The 21,104-nt window shown below is 46.8% G+C and overlaps 1 protein-coding gene across 2 annotated transcripts in view; it reads left to right on the forward strand.

Moving 5' to 3' along the window:
* The window catches only part of AUTS2 (activator of transcription and developmental regulator AUTS2), a 795,462-nt gene that overhangs the window by 68,490 nt on the left and 705,868 nt on the right, over window positions 1-21,104 (forward strand). The gene's annotated exons all lie outside the window — the stretch shown is intronic.

Genomic DNA, 21,104 nt, shown 5'->3' on the forward strand with positions numbered 1-21,104 from the left:
AAATACTTACCGCAGCAATGTGAGCCGGTTGTGGTGTGAGCCAGGCAGGCAGGAAAAATGTGCATGAACATTGCCTCGTTGTCTTGAGCAAGAGATGTTTTTGGGAAGTTGGTCAAATATTTAATCCTATGCAGACCTGGCTGGACATTGTAACCAGACATGCAAAGAACTTAGTGGTCTTGTTCTTTATCTGCTTCTGCAGCAGAAGGGACTGAGACGACCTTATGGTGGTTTCCAACTGTCTCACAGAAGGTTGGGTGAGCAAGGAGGGTTGCTCCTAATCAGAGAAGTGCTTCAACTGCCTAGAACAAAGGTTTCTGTTACTGATCCCTAAGCACACTGGTGCAGCACTTGCCCAGTACATCTCCAGACCCTAGCAGAGGGAGATGAGCATTATCCACAGGGACAAGATGAGGATGGGACTCGTCCTTTTGGGCAACACCATGTGCGGGGAGAGCTCAGGTCTGTGGAGTTCATCCCACATGCGCTCCCCCACTCTGAGCATCTCTTTTGGTGTTCACCACCGCACACTGCTGCTTGCTGTGCTGAACGCCACTGTGAAGACGGTCTTCCTCCTCTAGGATGTTTCCAAAAGAGAGTTTTAAATATTAATTTGCTTATTTTTAAGTATATGTTTTAAATACTACCAACATTTCCAGGGAGCATTTGTAAATGAGGACTCTATTAAAGTTATCTTAGTGCATTAATTCATGAGGCAGCTTCAAAAATTCATGAATTTCTGCCAGGAGGGATTGGGGCATCTTTGCTGCACCTCCAAAGTGGAGCAGACATTTTGTTAGAAGGCAGTAACTTAAATGGAGTCTCCTGATCTCAGCTGCACTGATTAAGATACTAAGAGAGGCTGCAGAGGTGCTTTATATGTCTTTAAGATGTCCTCGTTTCACCAGCCTTAACTGTGATCTTACTTCAGTAGGGATTAAGTGAGCTGCAGAAATATACCTGGGTGGCAGAAGAAGCAGCGGTCCCTCCGGCTCGGCTCCCCCGGGCTGTCCCGGAGGTCCGCAGGGCTCTTCTCGTCTCGTGGAGTGGGACTCATGTGGCTGCACGCCCGCTCGCAGGCACGAACCCTCTTAGCGGCGCGATTTTAAATGTGGAGGGACTCTGCTGAAATCAGCACAGCCGCTGTGGGCTGGGGCCGGGGTGACCGAGGGGTGAAGTCTGCTCCGTTGGGGGATTATTTCTATCAGGCTAAAAGCAGCAGTGATTTAAAATGGAGCAGATTGTGCTGGGGAGGGCAACCTCACTGGTGCGTGCTCCGGTGTAGCTAGAGAGCAGCCAGTGGAGTTGGGTTTGGTTTAAGGAGTAAATGAAAGTGATGTCAGTATAAAACGCATGCCAAAAAGGTGAGAATTAAGTCTCTCTCCTCCAAAATGGGTTAAACTAAACCAGAACGCAGCGGTTTTGCTCTGCAATGAGCAATATTCACACGTGGAATTATTTATAAACAGCTCTTCAACGTAAATTCATATGTAGACAATCTTCCTTCCTTCTTATCCTGTAATAGGATCTTCCTCTCAATATTAAGCTGCACGTTTGAACGTCTGAAGTAGGGAAGAGCAAAGTGTTTCAGATTAGATTAAGGACCAGACCGAACCTCCTCCTGCTCTTTGAGGAGGGAGCGATGTGCGTTTGTGCTGGCTCCTGCACCCCGCTTTCTGCTTCGCTTCTGGTGCCAAATGCGTTGCGAGCGTGCGGCTGCTCCTGGTTGTGTGGTGGCAAACGGGCCCTGTCCATTGTGTTTTGCACAAAGGTTGCTTTTCTATGCGCTTGATGCAAGTTTGAGAAGGGGGGGGGGGGAAAAGTTCTCCAGACTCTCTTGGGGTTATTGTTTTTCCAGGTAGCTCCTGACCTTGAATGATACTCAGTGTTTTTCCATCAATGCCAGTGGGGCTCAGGCTTGTGTAAGATTTAGGGGTACTCCCCCCTCCTCCTACTAAATCTGTTGGTTACTGTCCATTAATGAATAATTAGAAATTTCTAAAAGGGAGGGTGGCTTTCATTCTTTCAAAGCCAAAGGGATATGTGCAGCTTTGCCGTTTGTAGACAGCTATAAATGATAATGGAAAGCACGTTAAAATCCTGTCTCTGTAGCACGGCTCTAATTGCTGTTGATTTGCTGCTTGATTTCATGCAAGACGCTAGGCCAGAGCTCTCAGATGCGTCCGCTAATGAGTACCCAGTCTCCACTGAAGTGCGGACCCAGCGCACGCTGTGTTGTTTGTGTCGTCGCGCTGTCGATAAACCTCCCATTAGAGATGGTTGCTTCCCTCCGCGCTTACAATCCCTAATAGTCCGAGTGCGTGCCGTAAAAGTGGTGTGGTTATCCCCGCTGTAGAAGTGAGAAGGATGCAACTTCCATAAGACCTTACACTAAATCTGTAGCAGGGCCGAGAAACGACTTTCTAACCTCCTAAGTCTGTCTTTCCATCTCTGTAAAGTCTGACGTTTTGACTTGCTGAGCGGCTTTTTGCATTGCATGTGTATAACCCAAGAGATGGATAGCCCTGACGTCTCCGAGTGGCACATCTTTGACTCAGGGGGGTTATGCTGTGGGCAGGGCTGCCCAGGTGAGACTTAGAGTGGCATGAGCCACCATACGGTACAATATAAGGCTCTTGGTTGCCCAGCTCAGAAGCTGTGCTTTCTGAAAGTGATTTTGTGCAGCAGAGAGGAGTCAGGAGCATTGTGTAGGAAAGTCAGCTGAGGTCTCACCTACAAAATGGATGCGTTTGGTTCAGAGGGCGTGTTTCAGAAATGGGCAAGTTGGCTTTCCTGTAGCGTGTTTTCTGGGTTTGTTAAACCCTCTGAAGTTAGGGGAGCAGAAGAGCTACTGAATTACTCGGTGCGTTGAGCTGATGTGCTGTGAAGACTCGCTTGTATTTATAACATGCTGCAAGTTCATCAAAGGTGCACAGCCCGGCGCGATATTCAAGAGGGAATGTTGTGCGTCTTGGGTTCCACGTCACCGTGAGGGATGCAGGAGAAAGGAGGAAACTGTAATGCTCTTTATAAATCAACAGAAGGATTTTATTATTTCTTGGAGAGGCCTTCTGGTGGTCTGTAGAGCTGAGGTGCCTCCTGTTTTCTCTTCCCATAACATCACCCATATATTGAGCCATTTGTCCTGGCGACTGGTTGGTGAGAATCCACCAAACTTTCCAGGTGAGGAGGAAGGCCCATGCAGCAGGGTACTTCCTGATTTAATAGTTTAGAAGATTACAGGCTGCGGTGGATTACTCTGTTACTTGTGTGTGTGTCAGTAGATCTGTTTCTACAGAAAATACGCTGCAGTATTCTATGCCAGGTTTTTCCTGTTTTGGGGGGCCTTTTTGGTTTGTTTATTTAAAAGGGGGTGGAGTGCTACCTATAGGAAATAGAGAAGTGTAACCAACAGTTTTATTATCTTCCCAGTGCTGGCCTCTTCTGTCTTTACAAGTGCTCTGAAGCCACAACTCTGCATAAGAAAAATGGATTTGTCACTGAATTTTCATGCTTCATCCTCGCAGAAATGTAAATGTTGTCCTGGGCTTTAGTACTGTGCCTTCAAGCTTGGATTTAATGCCGATCATTATACTTTTAGAGCAGGTTACACAGAAACATAGAGGCACGGGGCAGATCCAAAAGCCAGCGGTCTTGCTTTCACTCCCATTTTGTTCTGGTCAGGATGCTGAGTATTTATTAAGAAAATCCCACAATCCCACTTTTAAAGGGGGGGGGGGAAATGACCTCTGTATTTTAGAAAGGAACAGCTGTGAAGTGCAGCTGTTGAGCTTAATTGTATTGCTTACAGCCCCGTGTCGGGGGAAGAGGGAGCTGTGCGCGTCGAGGAGAGCACGCAAGCTGCGCAGCACCCCACGCCGTGGCTGCGCTCCCTTAGGTGGTTTGATGCTCCTCGGTGGAAGGAGCATCCAGGTTTTGGGGAAATAAAAGCGTTGCTGGTGGTACCTGTTCCCACCAAATAACGGGGGATCGCTCGCTGGTGCGAGTGGGTTCAGTTGCGTGACTTGCAGTGATTCTTCTTTGCCACGTGAGAAACTTTGCTGATGTTTGTTCTCACCCAACTGTATTTCAGTGCTTTGGAGAAGGGCATTAGCGATGGGAGTTGCTGTGCACCTTTTAGTTCCTTCTGTGTTCTTCTGCTGCCACGGTGGGAGTCTCCAGATGGCTCCTTTTGCAGTTTCCTAAGCTATTTTTATTTCTGTGTTAGCACAACTCTGTTTGTTTTAAAGGAGGCTGCGCTCATGTGGGGACGCGTTTTGTGTTTCAGATGTTGGAAGTTGTGGAAGAGTTAATTTGCTGTTTTGATCAAAGTAGATTTGGCCTTGAAATTGAAGCATTGCTTCTTTGGGCTGATGTTTCTGAGAGAAACTCCTTTTGAACACCTTTGTTTGGGAATTGGCCTTAGCATGTAAAAAAGGATAGTTGCCCCGAAAAAACCCCAATTTGACATCTGAGTGGTGATTTCCCACTCGGTAAGGTTCCAGCTTACAAGTCTTCACAGTACTGACTGCTCGGTAGCAAGTCGACGTAACGTTACATCTGCTGCACCAAGGGCGTTTGGTTTTGAATGCAAGAGGAAAAAACGGGTGTTACGTGCCTTGCACGCGCACCGCCACATGCGCAGCGCTGCCTGACGGCACTGAATTTCAAGAGGGGAAGAGCAGCGGGGCCGAGGACCGTCCTGCTCTCGAGTGGCTCCTGTGGGTGATTCAGCCCTGGGCTGGGGAGCCAGCTCAAGGACTCTGCAGCTGGGTCCCGTTTACCAAGATGTTCTCTTCTCATCTTAGCCAAAGTGAGCAAAAAAATCAAGCGGAACAGCAAGTAAATGCAATGTATTCATTGCATTTTGGTCCGTTCAGTCTCTCCTAAATTGTAGCTACAGTGTCCTTTCTTTTTGCTTTGCCTTGCTCCTGGCAACTGCATGTTTTAGAAATTGATGTTTTTGGCACATTTTCAAGTGATCTTTCAAAATAAACACCTTTCTCAAGAGGTAAAGGCAACCCGAGGCCCTATTTGCATGAAGTGTTATTAGCCAAACAGCACCCGAGACAGAGGTGATTAATATACACACTTGGAGCTCAGTAGCGAAACTTAATGGCGTGATCTTGAAGCAAACGTCGTGCAACCTCCGGTCACTCAGCTGAACCGCAGCCACAAGCCTCTGCACGTTTAGCTCTGGATTTCTGGGGTTATTTTCAACACCCAAATGAGTATAAAGGGAGGCGCTGGCAGCCTGAGCCGAAGGAGGAGTGACACAGGCACTGAATTCTCTCTGTCTCTGGGGAGCCTGGCTCGTCCCACCCAGGTCCTTGAGTTCATTGGGAAGGTAACCTAAGAGGGAGTCATATACTCCATAGGGGCTGCCTGGCTGGAAAGGGTTTGAAGCCTTAATACCCACCTCGTGGCAGCTGTGGAATAGATGCATGTCGTAGCTTTTGTGTTACTGCTGGAGGAAGCTGGTGTGGCTGGAGCTGCAACGCGCGCGCTGCGGCCGCACAGGCACAGCTCGCCTGTGCCGGGCTTTCCCCGGCTCTCACAGTGAGTGGGACCTGTGCAGGCTTTCCCACGTGCATCGTACCATGGGGCTGCTGCCTGTTGCCCCATTTCAGCTGCCCAGATAGGTTTACCCTAACGTTTCAGTCCTTTTTTCCCCTCCCATTGTTTGTGTCCGTCCACACAGAGTTGGCTGCCATCTGGGAGTCGGCGTAGTTGGACACCACGGGCCTCTTCTCGGGCTGTTGCTCTCCTGCCGCACCCCTCAGTCCAGCCGCAGGGCCGGTGAGGGCACTCCTCCCTGCTCTCCCTAGTCCGCGCTGCTTCAGGCTTTGCAGGACTGATGCACAAGGAGTGTGTCATCAGTACTCCTTGATGAACAGGGAGTACTTTTGGTCATCGGAGGAGAGTTTGCCGTAGGATGGCTCTGCTTTGTCAGGGGGTTCAGCCCGCAACGCTCCCTCCTCGGGCCAATTCACTAGTTCTTCTGGCAGCTGGGCTGGTTTTGCCCCCCAGATATGCTCATGGGGTAAGCAGTGTTGTCCCCTTGCTCCAGGTAGGAGTGATGGCGTGAAGGGTGGTGGCATCTCTTCTTCAAACTCTCTAGGCCTAAGAATTGTATTTCCTTTGAGGATCGTCCAACTTCAGACTTTCTGATGGCACATTTGATTGCACTTGCTAGGGAGCACTGCCCTTCTGCATGGTCTCTTGAACCCATCCACGGCAGACGGGGGGAAGTAATCGCTTCCAGGAGTCATTCCCAGGGGAAAGCAAACTGTGCTTTACAGCCCTTTGCTGTGGGCATGGAAAAGCAGGCTTTTGCAAATACCAATGGTTGCAAACCATTTTGCTCATCTTCCAGTTCATGCAGCAACTGGAGCATGGCCAGGATGGCAGGAGCCGGAGGTGGGGCACTGCGTTCAGGGCTCATTGACTTACCGCCACTCCCGTTCGCCCTTTCCGCAGGCTGTTCGGGACCATTGCGGGCAGTGGGTTTGTCTTACAAACCCAAGGTGGTGTGTGGGTGCTCCTGTCATTTCTTCCCAGCACCGTGGCTGCCAGGTGACCCCTCCTTCCCGGCTGCTGTTTTTGTTCCCCCCTCTGGTCCCGGATCCAGCACTGAGCTGGGATCAGAGCGGGACGCTCCATGGGAACAGCCTGATGGCCTTGTCCCAGCCTCCGGCCACGTGCCTTGGTCGGCACTTCACATGGGGTGGATGTGCTGGATCTTCTTCTCTTGGAAGAGATGAGGCTGCGGTGGGAGCAGCTCCTCCTTGGCAGACGCAGCAGAGCAGATGTCCCTGTCCCAAGTGCTCCGGACCCCAGGTGGGACCCCCCAGGTGGGACCTCTTGCTGGTGTGATTTAGGAACCCAGCTCATGGCCCGTTTTCCTCGGCGGTGCAGCCGTTGCCCTGCCAGTGAGACCACCCCGCTGCCCTGGCCCTGCGTGCTCCTGCGGTACATCCCGACGGCGCCGGGCAGTTCTGGGAGCCTCTCCGGACGCCCCGTCGCTGCGCCCTAACGCGCTCGCTCTGTTTCCCAAAATATCCCTCTCTTCCTCTGGTTTCTGTACTGCTAACGCAGTTGTCAAGTAGGTCTGACCTGAGCTAAGTGCTGCGTGAGGGAAACCCTTTGATATCTTCGTGTGATGCAACTCTGCAAGTGTTTTTAGACCTGAAACTGGAAAGCCGCGTTTCGTTGCAGAGCTCGGTTCCAGTCCAGGGCTGCTGCCGAGGAGGCGGTGGGAGGCGACGCTACAGAATTACGACCTTTTGCTCTGACGTGCGTTTGTGTAGCCAAAAATGAGGAAAGCGTTTAGGAAAGCTGGGTGAAGGCCTTCAGGTTGAAAAAAAAAAACCCAAACTGTTTAGTGACTTGACTCGGTGGGGCAGGCAACGCTTAAAATAGAACACACTTATCTTTGTTTCCTTTTAAAATGTGTCTTGTAGCCTTGGGAGGCTTCCTATCACCCTTTGGATCAGTGTGCTGCGTATCCAAAGCCCTTTTACTTCCAGCAAGGGACTATAATTTGCAGCTTGTTTGGGGTGTTTTCCGCTCTGTGTGATGCAGGATTGTGCTCCTTGTTCAGCCTCTGCTGCTTTAGGGGCCTCTCCTGATACACAGACAAAGGGAGCTCCTAAAGTGACCCCTCGGACCCAGCTGCTGTCATTTAGGGGACGCTGGGCGGGGGCCGCGTCCTCGCAGGAGCGGGTTGGCACTAGGGCACGGCTTGTCTGCGCCGCCGACGGGACCCCCCCCGTGCTGAGTGCGCAGCGGTAACCGCCCCGCTGCTGAAAATCCCCGCACGGCACTCGTGCTGCTGCCAGCACCGTCACTAACCGTCACGGGAGCGGTGCTGTAATTAAGCATCCGATTAGGAGCGAGCCCTTCCCGTTAGCTCCCTCTCCGCCAGCATATTCTCTCTTGCTGTCTTTTTTCCTAGTAGAAAGCTTTTCTTACAAGTGGTACTTGTGTAACTTGGCAAGGGTGTTTTGATGGGCTGGCCGCATTGTTCATTGAATTACTGTCTGGCTGGAAAGCCAAGGGCTGCAATCTTCTGTGCATTATTATTCTTGGGATTCAGCCTCTTAGAAATGCAAAGTGGGACAGTTTGCTGCTAGAAACGTTTCCCAACAGTTCGGGGCCTGGCAAGAGATGGAGGGATCTCTTGGGCTTCAGTTAACCTTCACGTTTTCACATGCTTTGACATGCATTTTGAGCAAGTCCTTTTATTTATTTCAATAGTTCTGTCAAACAGTCCTCCTCCCTTGTATTAACTATGGCTTCACTGCCCTAAAATAACCCAGCAGGGTTAGGAATATTTGCCACAGGAATCTTGTAAATGGCTTACACATAATTATGTTTGTATTCCAAGGCAATGGAGATATAACTCTTCAAAATGGATAAAAATCTTGAAATGAACATCTGGACATACAAATTAAATTGCTTTTAGTGTAAGGACAGTACAGCACTTTATTCTCCCTGGCAGGCTTCAGCACACTTGCAGACTCGACACTAATCCACAGGATCAGAGTCGTCTTGTAAACTTAATGTCTCTAAATGTTTTCACATATTTTTATTGCAAATCTATCCTTCCAGGACATTAGAGATCAAACTGAACCCTGGTAAGGCACACACAACCTCTCTGCATTGACTGAGAGCTTTATATACTTAGATTGAGACTGGGTCTTGGGAGCAAATCATTCTTTCCGACAGCAAACCGTCACCTGCCCTGCACAAGCTGTGGCCCTTGCCATCAATGAAATTATAGATTAGTTTATTGATTATTTTTCCTTTTTTTTACCCCCACTTACTCTCATACTCACATGGAAATTCAAGACATTTCATATCTTCCTATTGACAAAAGCAACAACCGAATCAGATTACAGAACTCCCCCAATTCCCAAAAGCAATTTCCAAATTGTTCTTGGATACTTTGCCTTTCTGTTACTTGCAGTTGGAGGGCACACTGAGATACTTGCAGCTTGTCATGGTTTAAATCTTAATTAGTTTCATGGGGGTGCATCCTTTTGAAATGTTATACTTGGACTTTCTCTAGGCTATTCTTTTTCTTCTGAAAGGAATTAAAATACCCAGTGTCATAATTAAGCACTTCTACTCATTTATGTTAAAACTTTTCGAAGAGTATTTAAAGAAAGCAAAGTCAAAGTGTTAAATACTACTATTACAGGGAGGCAGTATGTCCTTTGTCTTCGTATTTGTGTTGTATTTATTTAGGTGTGCCAATATTTCTAAAGTACGATAGTAAAGTGTCTAAAAAACGTGCAGGATGCGCGGTACCCATGGGATACGGGGCGACCGGGAACGGCGCCGCTTTCGTGGTGGGACTAGCAGCAAATCTTAGTTCTGCGCTTTACCTCTGCTCCCAAGCAGGCTGTAGGTGCACCTACCGTCTTCGTTCTCCTCCTATAGGTGCTAATGCCTGTCCATACTGTCTGAGGCGAGATCCCCCGCGCTGCGGGGATGCTGCGGCGGCGGTGCCGTCAGTGAAGCCGTGCCACTTGGCACAAATGTTGGTCCTTTTTGCGTGTCCTTGAACAGCGTGGGATTTGGTGCGGTTCGTCTGGTCCTTCCAGACGGGCTGGGTGAGCTTGAACTGGCGGAACAAATGACTGGTAATACAGATGCAGAAGGCTGATCATTTGGGGCACTTTTTCTTTAAAAGGAAGAAGACCAGGGCACCAGTACATATAAAACTTGTCAGTCTGGCAAGCCAGTAACGTCAGCACTTCAGTCAAGTTTCCAGGGAGAGATTTATGACTAGTGAGATGATGCTTCTATAAAACTTGTTTGGCTGTGATTTTCGAAGCCTGCAGCATGGAGGAATTGCTGGAGTGGATGATCGTGTGTGCTGAATGCTGAGGAACTTGTCGGAAGGTGAGGTTGGAGAGAGGAGAGCGGGGCATGTGCAGCAGGCTCTGCCAAGGGATTTGAGGTTGCATGGGCTCTAGAAAACCCACCAGGCGGTGAATGCCCCTCGGCTAAACGTGGCAAAGATGTGCGTCAGGCAGAGGGGATGGGTATGGAGCCTGTCAGAATCATGGCTGTGCCTTGTCCACGTTAAACACTCTCATAAAAGCAAAGAATAAAACCCATAAATCCTGTTGATAGGTTCAATAGTTGCGTTTTATATAAATGGACATGTAAAAGTAAAAAAGGGATTTGTTCTCCCATGCTCTGCTTTTCACTGCGGCTGCTGTCCGGCCTCCGTCAGGATGGACGATCGTGACGAAGAAGCCTTCCCAAAAAGGTGTGAAAAAGTGCTTAGATGAGCGCAGGGACTGCTCCATCCAGGGAAGAATAGTCCCTTGGCCGTTGTTGCTATGCAGTGTGTTCTTAGATTAGCCTTTTGCAGAAGAGCACGCGATGGCTGGTTCCCTTTTTAACCCAGAAGGGACTGGTCTTTATTTCCATATATTCAGTAACTTAGGTACAGTGAAGCGCCTGTGCACGCTCACAGGAGCAAAGAGGTGTCTTGCTTTAAAATGCTATCTGCTGGATCTGCTGGTATTTCAGCGCTTGGGTGGGAACATGGCTGTTTTAAATAAAAATTGGGCATAATGTGCTTTTAAATTGGAGGCAAGTGCACTAGCTATGCAATTAACTGCAAATATTGAGTTCGAGAAAGGGCAATGCAAGTACTTCCAAAATAATCAGAAGTGTTTTTAAATGGATGGCTAATGGAGAACAGACACTGCAGTGTGAGCTGCCTGTGTTCCCTAACAAAGCATTCTTTACCCAGGCTCTGCATAAGCTTCTTTTCAGTGTGTACATTAGAGCAGGAGTCTGGCAGGCTGTCTCGTCATGTGTCTTGTCCTGTAGAGCCACTTGATTGGATTTCATCTGCTTACCCTTGTGCGATCGTCAGGGCAGTGCTTAAAAGCAGCTCTTGTATGAAAACAAACGCAGCAGATTATGCAGCCTTAGTCTCTTGGTAGAAGAGAGGAGGGGAGAGGTGGGGAAGGGAGGAAGCCTCCATTCCTGACCTTTAACTCAGCAGTAAACATAAATCTCCTCTAATGCTCTGCATTGTCTGAAAATAAGTCACGGAAAGGTTATGCTCTTACAAGGAGAATGTTTGTTACCAGCGAAGTTGTGTCCAAAATTAAAAATAAAGACCCGAAAATATCACCATCAGTTTGCTTTAAATAATGTAGCTACCCACTCAGAAAATTGCCTCCTAGAAGTGGCTCTTTTTCGCCTTGTAGGCGATGTTAAGTCGTTCGTTGCCTTTCTCTTTTCAGGGTCACTTATGTTTAAGCTCGGGGAAGCCTGTTCTGTTTCCCTGCTCTTCAAGGCATGGTGTGCATGTCCTGCATTGCAATTCCTTGCAGAGCCCTCCTTCCCTTGAGTCGGGTTGCTCTGAAGGTTGCTCTGTTTGGCTCCACGTTAGAGTGGAGATGTTTTGAACAAGACCAGGCCCTCTACGGAGTTCGGGCTACCGTGTTCAGATTCAGAGATCTTACAAAGTTCAGGGAACTCTAAGATGATTTTAGCTGAAAGGGCATAATCTGTTTTGTTTTGGTTTGTTTTCCCCCCTTCTTTAGATATATACTCAGTTGGGGTCAAATCTTTCAGTGGGAGTTGAGGACTTCAGCACTTGTCGGAAAGGCCAGCAAACTCTCCTCCGAATCTGTTGGCCCTACTGGCACCTATGCACTTTGTCTTGAGAGATTAGATGACTTTTGTAAGGCTATGCAGGGGGCAAGTGGTAGAACCAGAAATGAATCTTGCTGTCGCTTGTGGTCCCATTACGCTTCCTATGCTGGTGTCTGCCTTTTGCTCCCATCTGAATTGCAACCAGACACTGACTATATGGCTGATCTGGAGCCATGGTAGGCTCATGTTTTGGGGTCTCTCTGGCCTTCTGGTTCAGTGAAATTCATATGATTTTCCAAAGGTGATGACATGGGTTTTGCTGGTTTGAATCTTGAAGATGAAGGATTGTGTTGGTGTATCTGATGGCTCAACTGAGATGGGTTCAGTCCTGACCTCTCTGTGATTTGTCCTTCAACTTGTAAAACCTCAAAGAACATCTTCATTCCCATGATACTTCCCCTGCCCCAATGTCCCAGTTAACTTCCCAACGTCTAAGGGAAGTTCGCAAACCCTGAAGGAGAACCTGCTGTGCAGACATTAAGAAGTGGTAACTTGATTGGTGTTGGTGGTGCTATGTGGTGTGTACTTTCAAGATAAAACTAATCATCGTTGCCGGTATCAGTCAGGAAGAAGCTGCAGTGTAGTCTGGAGATCCATGAACAGACTGAAACACTGGGTCGGGCTGGGTGTGACTGATACCAAGCAGCATGACAGTTCTACTCCTTCGTAGCAGTACTGGGGTTATTGCAGAGGGAAGTCACGTCCTTGCATAGGGAAGCAGCCACAATGCTGGTTGGATGGAATCCAATTAAAGGAAACTGCCACATAAACTGATGATCATGAAGTGATAGAGTTGGAGGAGCCAGGGAAGAGTTAGAACTGCAGGAAGCAAATGAAGTAATTTTGGCATGCTCATACAGGCAAGTGGAGTAGAAATGCATTTGTGTTCGACAGGTACCTGAATGGTAATGAGCATGGGTGGTGGCTGGGCAGAAAAGGCTTTAGTCTAATGGCGTGAGGTCAGGAAGGATGGAGCAAAGAGGTTCAGGAATCGACCTGCATCCGGAGGGTGTGTCAGTAACATTCATTCAGCATGTGCCCTCCTCAAGCAGAATTCCTGGCGGGGAGAACGCAGCGTAAATTAAAAAGAGAAGTGATGATTGCAGAGAAAAAAAACAGGTGATGGATTGAGAGGTTGCTGTAGAACAAGGAGGAGCTAGCTAGATGAGATCTGAATACAAAATGTAAATGAAGCTTGGAGGTGATTAAATGGACTTCTGCAGTCGTTTCTTACGCTAGATGTGGAAGACTGTGCTGACTGGGGGGGAGGAAAAGCAGCACAACGCACAAGTTAGTGTTTCTGTGTTGACTGTGTAGGCAGAAAACGGGGGCAGCCCCTTAGGTGGGGGACTCAAGTGAATCGGTGTCTTCAAGTGCAAACCTTGGCCATGGGACGGTTGTGTCATGTGAAGGGAATCCGCGTTCCCACCAGCCCCCTGCAAAGAAGTTAGTAATGCCTTGTGACATGTCATGGCAAAATGATTTTGTAAGAACTAGTGTGGAGGTGGGGAAAGAGGAAATGAGTGAGATGTTTTTAATTCTGGATAATTTGTTTGGTGTGTAGCTGTGAATTAGACACATAAGGAGTCAAAGTTAATGGATGAAGAGTGTATTAAAAAAGACAGGGTAATGTTACCAAGAGAAGAACAAAATTGTTCTCACCAGGCAACATACTTACGCAGGAGAGAGCAGTCATCTGTTTTTGTTACAAAGGAGAGGTTAGCCTTTTTTCTTCATTTTCTTCCCTTAAACTGTCCCTGAGTTTTGCAAGATAGGTGTTAATATTGTGAGGTGTTTTCATAATAAACACATTTTTCCTAAAAACTGCAGTTTTGCAAAGAAGAAAAATTCAAATGGTAATGTAATGAAGACTTCTTGCGTGAGAAAGCATGTCGCTTTTGCATTTCTTGCATGTTTGGGATCAAAAGAGCCGATCTGCTGGCAGGATGAGGGCTTGGATGACATTAATCTTACCTTTATAGACTTCCACAAGTTGTCCTTTGGCAAATAAGCACTTGGAAATTTGGTCAGACAATCAACAGAAGATTTTATTTTTACTTGGGGCAGGAGGTTAAATTATAGATCTCTTTAGTGTGCTTCTGAAGCCACGTCGCTCCTTGCACACTGGAAGTATCCTGAATTCCCTAGAACTTTCCCTCTGAATGACAAGGTTTAGGTCTTGGCTCTTGCAGACTGTTGATAGTTCTACTCCTCTGGGGCATAATCCAGATCCCAAAGCAAGCTCCTGTTAATCTGTTCTGCATGTGAAGGAAGCGCCAAAGAACACATTACAGCTGTGGCCCCGCTTTAAATCCTGCTGTATCCGTAAGTGGTTTCCGTGGGGTGTCCAGTGTGCATGGAGAACTCCAAAAAAAGCCTGGCATGTGGCGGAGTAAACTGATGGAGACCTGGAGCAGTGTTAGTCTCCTTTTTTGTTTTTTATTATTTCAAGGAAATACTTGTTCCAAAGAGCAAAGGCTTTAATCATTTGGCTTGTGAGGGAGTTGTCTCTTTAATCTCTTGCACTTTGGTTTTGGCTTCCTTCAAAAAATCTTTGCAGTACTAGTGTCATCGGTGCCTGTACTCTCAGATCAGCCCTTTCATAAGGAAATGAAAGCATCGTTCCCTCATTTAAAAAAAAAAAAAAAGAAGAAGAAGAAAGGCAGAAAAAATTACTGCACCACCAGCATTTAAAGGTAGTAAGCCTGGCTTGCATCCCTGAGATGAAAAGGGAACCGAATATTGTGTTTTCTAAAGGACTTTTCTGTCCCTACTGGATACGGATCTCTCAGCCAAATACCGAAATGGAGGCACACGGTGACCTGCGGCAAGGCTCCAGCCAGCTGCACGCGTACACGGAGGCTTGATCCTGCTGCCTTCCAAGTGAGTGCTGATGCTTTCATCTCCATAGCGCTTAGACCCACAAGAGTCAAACGTTCAGCGAAAGCGAGGGCTCGAGTTGCCTGTTAGAGCGGTCCAAGTTTTTGGGAAACAACAGTTGCCTGGTCAAGCACTAAAGTGGGTGCCCAGAACGGCGCGCGGCACGTGGCCCTCCCCGATCTGGTCTGAGGTCGCAGGGATTTGGGAGCTCAGTTGTTCACATCAAGAAGTAGGTTTGGCTTTGGCTGTTGCTGGAGAGTTGTAGCTCTGCCTGCTATGCCAGCATGTTGCTGCACAAGACAATAATTTGCGTCCATGTTGAAAGTGTGAAACACAAATTAAAATCCAAGTTAGTTTTAAAACTGACACACCCCCCCCCCCCCATTTTCAGCAAGACATTTTATGCATCGGTAAATTCCTTTTTCTCTCGATTCTTTTGTTTTCCACTTTGAAAATACTTGTGAAACATGCCTGGTAATTAACAACATGGCAGCAGGTTTTGGGGAAAAAAAGTGTCTTAATTCTTTTTAAGGCACTTAAAAAAATATTTCAGATGTCTTCCTCATTCGGTTGTTGGGATTTTACCTTCTAAAATTGAATGAAAAGCTGAATACTGTTCTGTGATGATACTAAATTGTATAATGTGTAAGGTTACAAGGTTCAAGGAAACACGCTTTCCTAGACCAGATAGAAGTGTTTATCTAGTCAAGTGAGTCATTTTCCTAGAGAAACAATTTTTTTAACAACTGTAGAAAATTAATTTTCAGTAGAGGATAGCGTACCTTTAATCTCAGCTTCCCTGTTCAGCGTTAGGAAAATCTTCACTGGAAAATGACTGGTATCTCTCTGCTTCAAGATGTTATAATTTCGGATGAACACCAGGTTTCTGAGTGTTTTTCTGAATGCTACCAGCATGGAAAATCCATCCGTGATTTAGATTTAGCAGGGAGCAGTCGGGGCAGTATCTTGCTTGAAAGCAGCAAGCTTTCATGTGTTTACATTTTTGGGTTTTTGGCAATGTTTGTATTACCTGTGATCAAGGAGCCTTGAAGGGCGTTAGAAAGGCGAGTTAGGAATTCAGCTTCGTTTCTTTCCAAGTTTCTGGGAGGCTGATGTAGGTAAGCCGATTCGTTTATATTTTAAACTAGAATAGACTCCTACCACTTCTGGGTTTTTAGACAAATACGTTTGTTGTTACAATTTTTTGTTTAAAAGCAACAACAAAAAAAACCTGAGTAATTTTTTTTTTTTTTCCTAAAACAGATGAAAGCTGGTTGATAAGAACCAACACCCCCAAGACCGGGGTGGGTGACAAGGCTGTGTGCCGTGCTTGCAGTTGTCTGTTTTACTGGTTGTCGTTTTACTTTGCAAAATAGCTGGTCTGCAGCAGTATCCAGCTCTTAGTTGCATAATGGTGGTCCACCAGAGGACCTCAAAATAGTGGAAAATATTTGTGTGCTACCCCCAAAGCCAGCACAGGTTAGCTGGACCCTGTCATTATCCCAGGGTTGCAGGTGAAGGGGAGCGTAGACTCTATGGAGATGCTGTTGAAAAGCCACAAAATACTGTATTTGTTTGGGGAATCTTGTAGTCTGGGTGTGTTGTGAGCTGAGTGGGAAAAATGCAAACCGGGAAGTTGTCCTTAGATCCTGCACGAGGACTGACCCCGGTCGGGGATGCTCTTCCCTTGGGCTGCAGAATTAAACCCCTTTCTTTTGCTGAGCTGCATTACACAGTTACCATTCAGCTTGCCGATTAAATGCAACCACCCCCAATGAAAATGGGATTTGATGTTCTTTTAAGCAAAATTCATGTATAAAGAAAGGAATTATTAAGCCAGAAATTAAATTCCACTTACTCGGCGTTTTCCAGGCGTGCCTCAAGCTGTTCTGCTGGTTAATATATGCTGCCGCACATTGCTAGCTTTTGCTTCAGCCTCTCGCTAAGTCATCTCCTGGTCTCTCTTTTGATTTCTCGCCCGCTGGAGCTGCTGTCCTTGTTTGACAGATCTGTATAGCCAGCACAAACGAAGGATGATTCATTCACAAAATATTCCTGAGTGAGGAGCTGGACTGTACCTCTGCTCTGGTCTTACCCCGGTTTAACTGACCTGAACTGAAAGAAGATGCTGGATGTGGTGGATAACAGTCAGATCTCACTTTGGGGTGAAATCTGCTCCCGTCTTGCTCTACTTTTTATTTCAGGGAGGGGAGTGTCACTGCAGAGTAAATAAATCCACTGAGAGAGGCTCTTAGCATCAAGGTTTTCTGCCAAGTTGACCGCGGTGTGTCCCAAAATGGTGGGGCATCCCAGTATGAAAAGAGTCCAGAGCTCTCAGACCTGCCTTGCTTGAGAGAGGTACCAGGTACCTTCCCAGTGGCTGTCAGGTTCTCAGCTATATAGAGAACTTCATGAAATGAAAGATGTTTTTGCCAACTTGTTCTATTCTGAGGAACTAATGAAAGATTGTGCTGCATTTTTCCACACAGGTTATAGTCTCCTCCTCTTGGCTGTTACTTTGATTTATGTGGGAAACAGGCTGCACGCTCGCCTTAGGGAGTATAGCTGTTGGCCCTTGCTGTCCGGAGTGGAGGGAAACCTGGAAATTGGGAGGTTAAATGCTCTATACGTTACTCAAGTTTCATTTAAAGCTGTCAGGAATGAGCGTAGGTCTGCACAGACTTTGGGTCTGCTTTTGGAAGAGGGGTGGGGAGAAGTAAGGAAGGTTTGTTGTCCAGATACACCCATAGCCATGAACAATCGCAGCTGTACAGCGGGATTTTTGGCAGCTGCTTCTGTCTCCCGGTGCTTCCGAGGCTCTGATACTTTTCTACAGTGTTGTTCATGTCAATTGGCTAGAGTATAATATTGACATTTGTTTACTACCTTCTCCCGGAGAAAGTGATTTAAAAAAAAAAAAATAAAGGAATCTTGTTCAGGCTCCCCTTACCCAGAGTTTCGATAGAGCTGAGGTTTTATACTGCAATAGCTGTTTGGCGTGCTGGTGGGAATGCCGACATTGTTAATATTTAGAGTCATAAAATTCTGGCTATTGGGCAAGCTCCTAATGACTCCCATCTCTCTTAGTCTTACGAAAAGTTGGATAGGTCATACTAAAACAAGGCGGTTGCATTTGCATTAATCTCTATACATAGATTAATGCTTTTCAACTGCAGAAAAAGATGGGAAAATTAATTTGCCATTTGTAGCTTGAAATGAAGGGCATCACTGTACATACGGGTTTTTTTGCCATTCCCCCCTTACTTGATGCTACAGGCAGGTGTCCGTGGATTCTCTCTTCAGCCCAGTGGGGCAGGGCTGTACTGTTGTTGGGATGGAAAATACTTAAAAATTCACGTGTGGACGTTGCCCTGGATTGGTGTTATAAGAGATACCATCAGGTGGAAATAAATAAAACCAATAGTAAGTAAATTTTCATGATTCTTAGATTCTTACTCCTACCCCCTCTTTATTTAAGTTGCATTCTTCCCAAAATAAGTGGTAGCATGCTATTCCTTGCAGGTGTTGGAATAGAAGTTACTGTGTTCGTTCATCAGCAAGTTGATCTCTCTGCTGCTGTTCACAGAAGTCAGTATCTCAAAAATACATTCTCAATGTCTACAAAATGCTGTGCTGCCGAAAACTGCAAAATTATATTCTCTCTTTCTCCTTTCTGATGAGCTGATCGATAAAGCAGGCATTTCCATAACGCAATATTTACTTGCTCTACAGTTGAAATATTATATTTACAGCTGTAAATATTCTTCACAGCTGGTAGCTGGTTTCTCCATCCTGCTTTTATGATAAGTTTACAGTACGTTGCTATCGTCAGGCTCGATCCTGCATGTTTTTTGGCTGCCTCAGAAAAAAAAAAAAGGCAAGTGCTTTGAAGTCTTGTGTAGTGTTTATGTACAGAGACGTGTGTTTCTTTTGGGTTAAATTCTGAACGTAACCTTGCTGGTGCACAGCTGCACATATCGAGTGTGAATATTCTGGGTTTACAAGGCACTGTCTGCGGACTGGTAAGAGCAATCTCCATCAGACATCCCGCTGCTCAAGTTAATCAACCTGGACGTGTATTTCTTTAACCTCATGCACTCGAGCCATTTAGCAGGAGCTCGAACCAAGTGAAAAATGGGAAATAACCTGGAGCTTGCGAGGGAATAAAATTGCTGGAATTTGCAGAAAAATAGCGAGAGGTGTGTGTCCGGCTTCGGTGAGCTCCAGGGAGGGCTGGGGACCTTCTGATTTCTTCTGCAATTCCCAGTCAGGGTGGCCAAATGTTTTTCTCATTTCTGCGTATTTTTTGTTAGTCCTAGTTAAATCATTTATAGTGCAAGAATTATTTGAGACACATACATACATGTATATAAAATTTAGATGTTCCCAGCCTTCTCAACAGCTTTATTAGCATTTTTATATCATCTTTCCAATTAGGAACCCTCCTTTTTTTTCATTGATGTACAGCTTGCAAGTAAAAGAGAAAGCTACCTTGGATTAGACTTAGATCATGTCGTACTCGCCGATGAAAGCCGTGATTAGCACGAGTGGTTTGGTGTCGTTCCCCTCCCCGTGCCTTTCCCCACAAGCTGTCAGCTTTCATCAGGAGCAGGAAATGTAAGTTTGTAAAGTATAGCTGTTATTAGCAGAATTCAAAATACAGGAAGGTTTGTGTTTTGTTTTTTTTACTCTTGGATGTGTGTTAGAGGAGTAGGGAAGTGTGTGGGCAAGTGTGCTTTTTGGTTTTAATCATATTTATCCCCTGCATTTTCACTGACGGCGTTGTTCGATGACTTACCGCAAGTTCTCCTGCCTCTGTGAAAAACAAGTACTTTGTGATAATGGGTTTTTGTTGTTGTTGTTGACTGATACATCGGGTCCTCTGTTAGCAAACCAGTTAAACGGTGAGTCACTCCAGGGAGTAGGAGTGATTGCAGCATGCAAAACACAGCGTAGGAAATTTTGGATTAATATAAGCAGAGAAACTATCAATAGAATTGCTGACCGCTGGTTGTTCCCTGAAGTGGAACGATCTGGCTTCGAGGAGGAGAAAATAGATTTATAGAAGCATTAGTAGCGAAGTCTTAGTTTTCTTCTGTAGACATTTCCCTTTGGCCTTTACAGAGGAGTCAGCATCACCGTTGCTTTTTATAGATGAGGGGACAAACGGACTGCAAGAGGCGGCTCCACACGCCGGTGGCAGGGCTGGAGGCTGTCCCTGCCCACGCATGTGCACTGCCCGGACGCGGGTCGGCATCCCCTCGGAACGGCAGGAGGCTTCCCCGTGTGTGGTCCTGGCTGCAGAGTAGCGCAGGGCTGCGAGGGGTGCGTGGGGACTCGCTGCTTGAGCTCCCCCGGGCAGACGTGGGGCACTCCCGTCCCGCCGCGGCGCAGCGATGCGCGAGCCCTTTCCTTGGGACGAGCGTTCGCATCGCCCCAGACGCTCCCGCCGGAGCCTCGGTAAACATCTCCTGGTGGTTTGTGCAATCAGCCAGCAAGAGTGTCAGTTACATGCAAAACTATTTTTTTTTTTTTTAATTTATTGGAGTATTTGTGAGAGTTCCAGGCTTTGACTAAATCGGTTTTACTGGTTCTGTTAGCTAATAGAAAAAAGTGAGGTTATGTAATGAACATGGTCTTTTTAATGGTAATATAAATGTTTGCTAATTACCATATGGAGATGAAGGTCATATTAATTACAAAATGGTTCTCGCAACGCTACCAAGCAACCATCCTTTTAATTTTTTTTATGGGATTAATTAGAGATAATACGCATTCAGGACTGACAGCCTTTCTTCATAATGTCTTCAAGAAAACCATGTATGGCTCTATTTGAAAATAATTGACTGCTGTGTCCCCCGCACATCTGTGCTGGGCGGTGGGATCGAATTCTTGGTTGCACTTTGGCCAAAAAGGGCAATCAAAATAAAGAGCTAAAGGAACACCAGCAGCAGAGCAGATTTGGCCTTCTTAAGCGTGAATTTAAATATAGATGAGAACTTGTGCCAAGAAGCTTCTTAAGAGCATCGGGTCCATTCTCATTAATGGCTGTGGGTTAACGCATGTTGCTGGCAGTGTAAATACCGTCTGCCCGCAGTGGGCAGGGAGCAGGACGGGCAGGAGAACCTGCTGCTGCTCAGTCTTGGCCCGTACGGGGCTCTTTGCTGCTGCATCACCTGCAGAGCCGGAGCGGGATGCAGAGCTCTCCTCCCGGGCCAGGCTGTGACCGTCGGCGGCAACGGTGAGCTCTTCCCTTCACGCCTTTCTGAGCTGTCACTGTGCTGGAGACTCAAATTAAGTTAATAAAGGGCAAGATGTGCGTTGCCAAAGCCATCCTCCTCCTGTGCGTGCTCCTTAGGCACTCAGTACGTGGAACTGTGTGCATGAATGACCAACATAGAGTCCGGTCAAGCACCTGGGAGGTGCTTTACGGGACCGTGCAATGGTATGATTTTAGGCATTGCTGATGGCCATGAGTAGACTGTTTCCTCCAGATTGGATTTCCAATTCCAGTGTGGAGCTGCCTGGCA

The sequence above is a fragment of the Phaethon aethereus genome (assembly GCF_964289735.1).
Source record: "Phaethon aethereus genome assembly, chromosome: 19".
NCBI lineage: Eukaryota > Metazoa > Chordata > Aves > Phaethontiformes > Phaethontidae > Phaethon > Phaethon aethereus.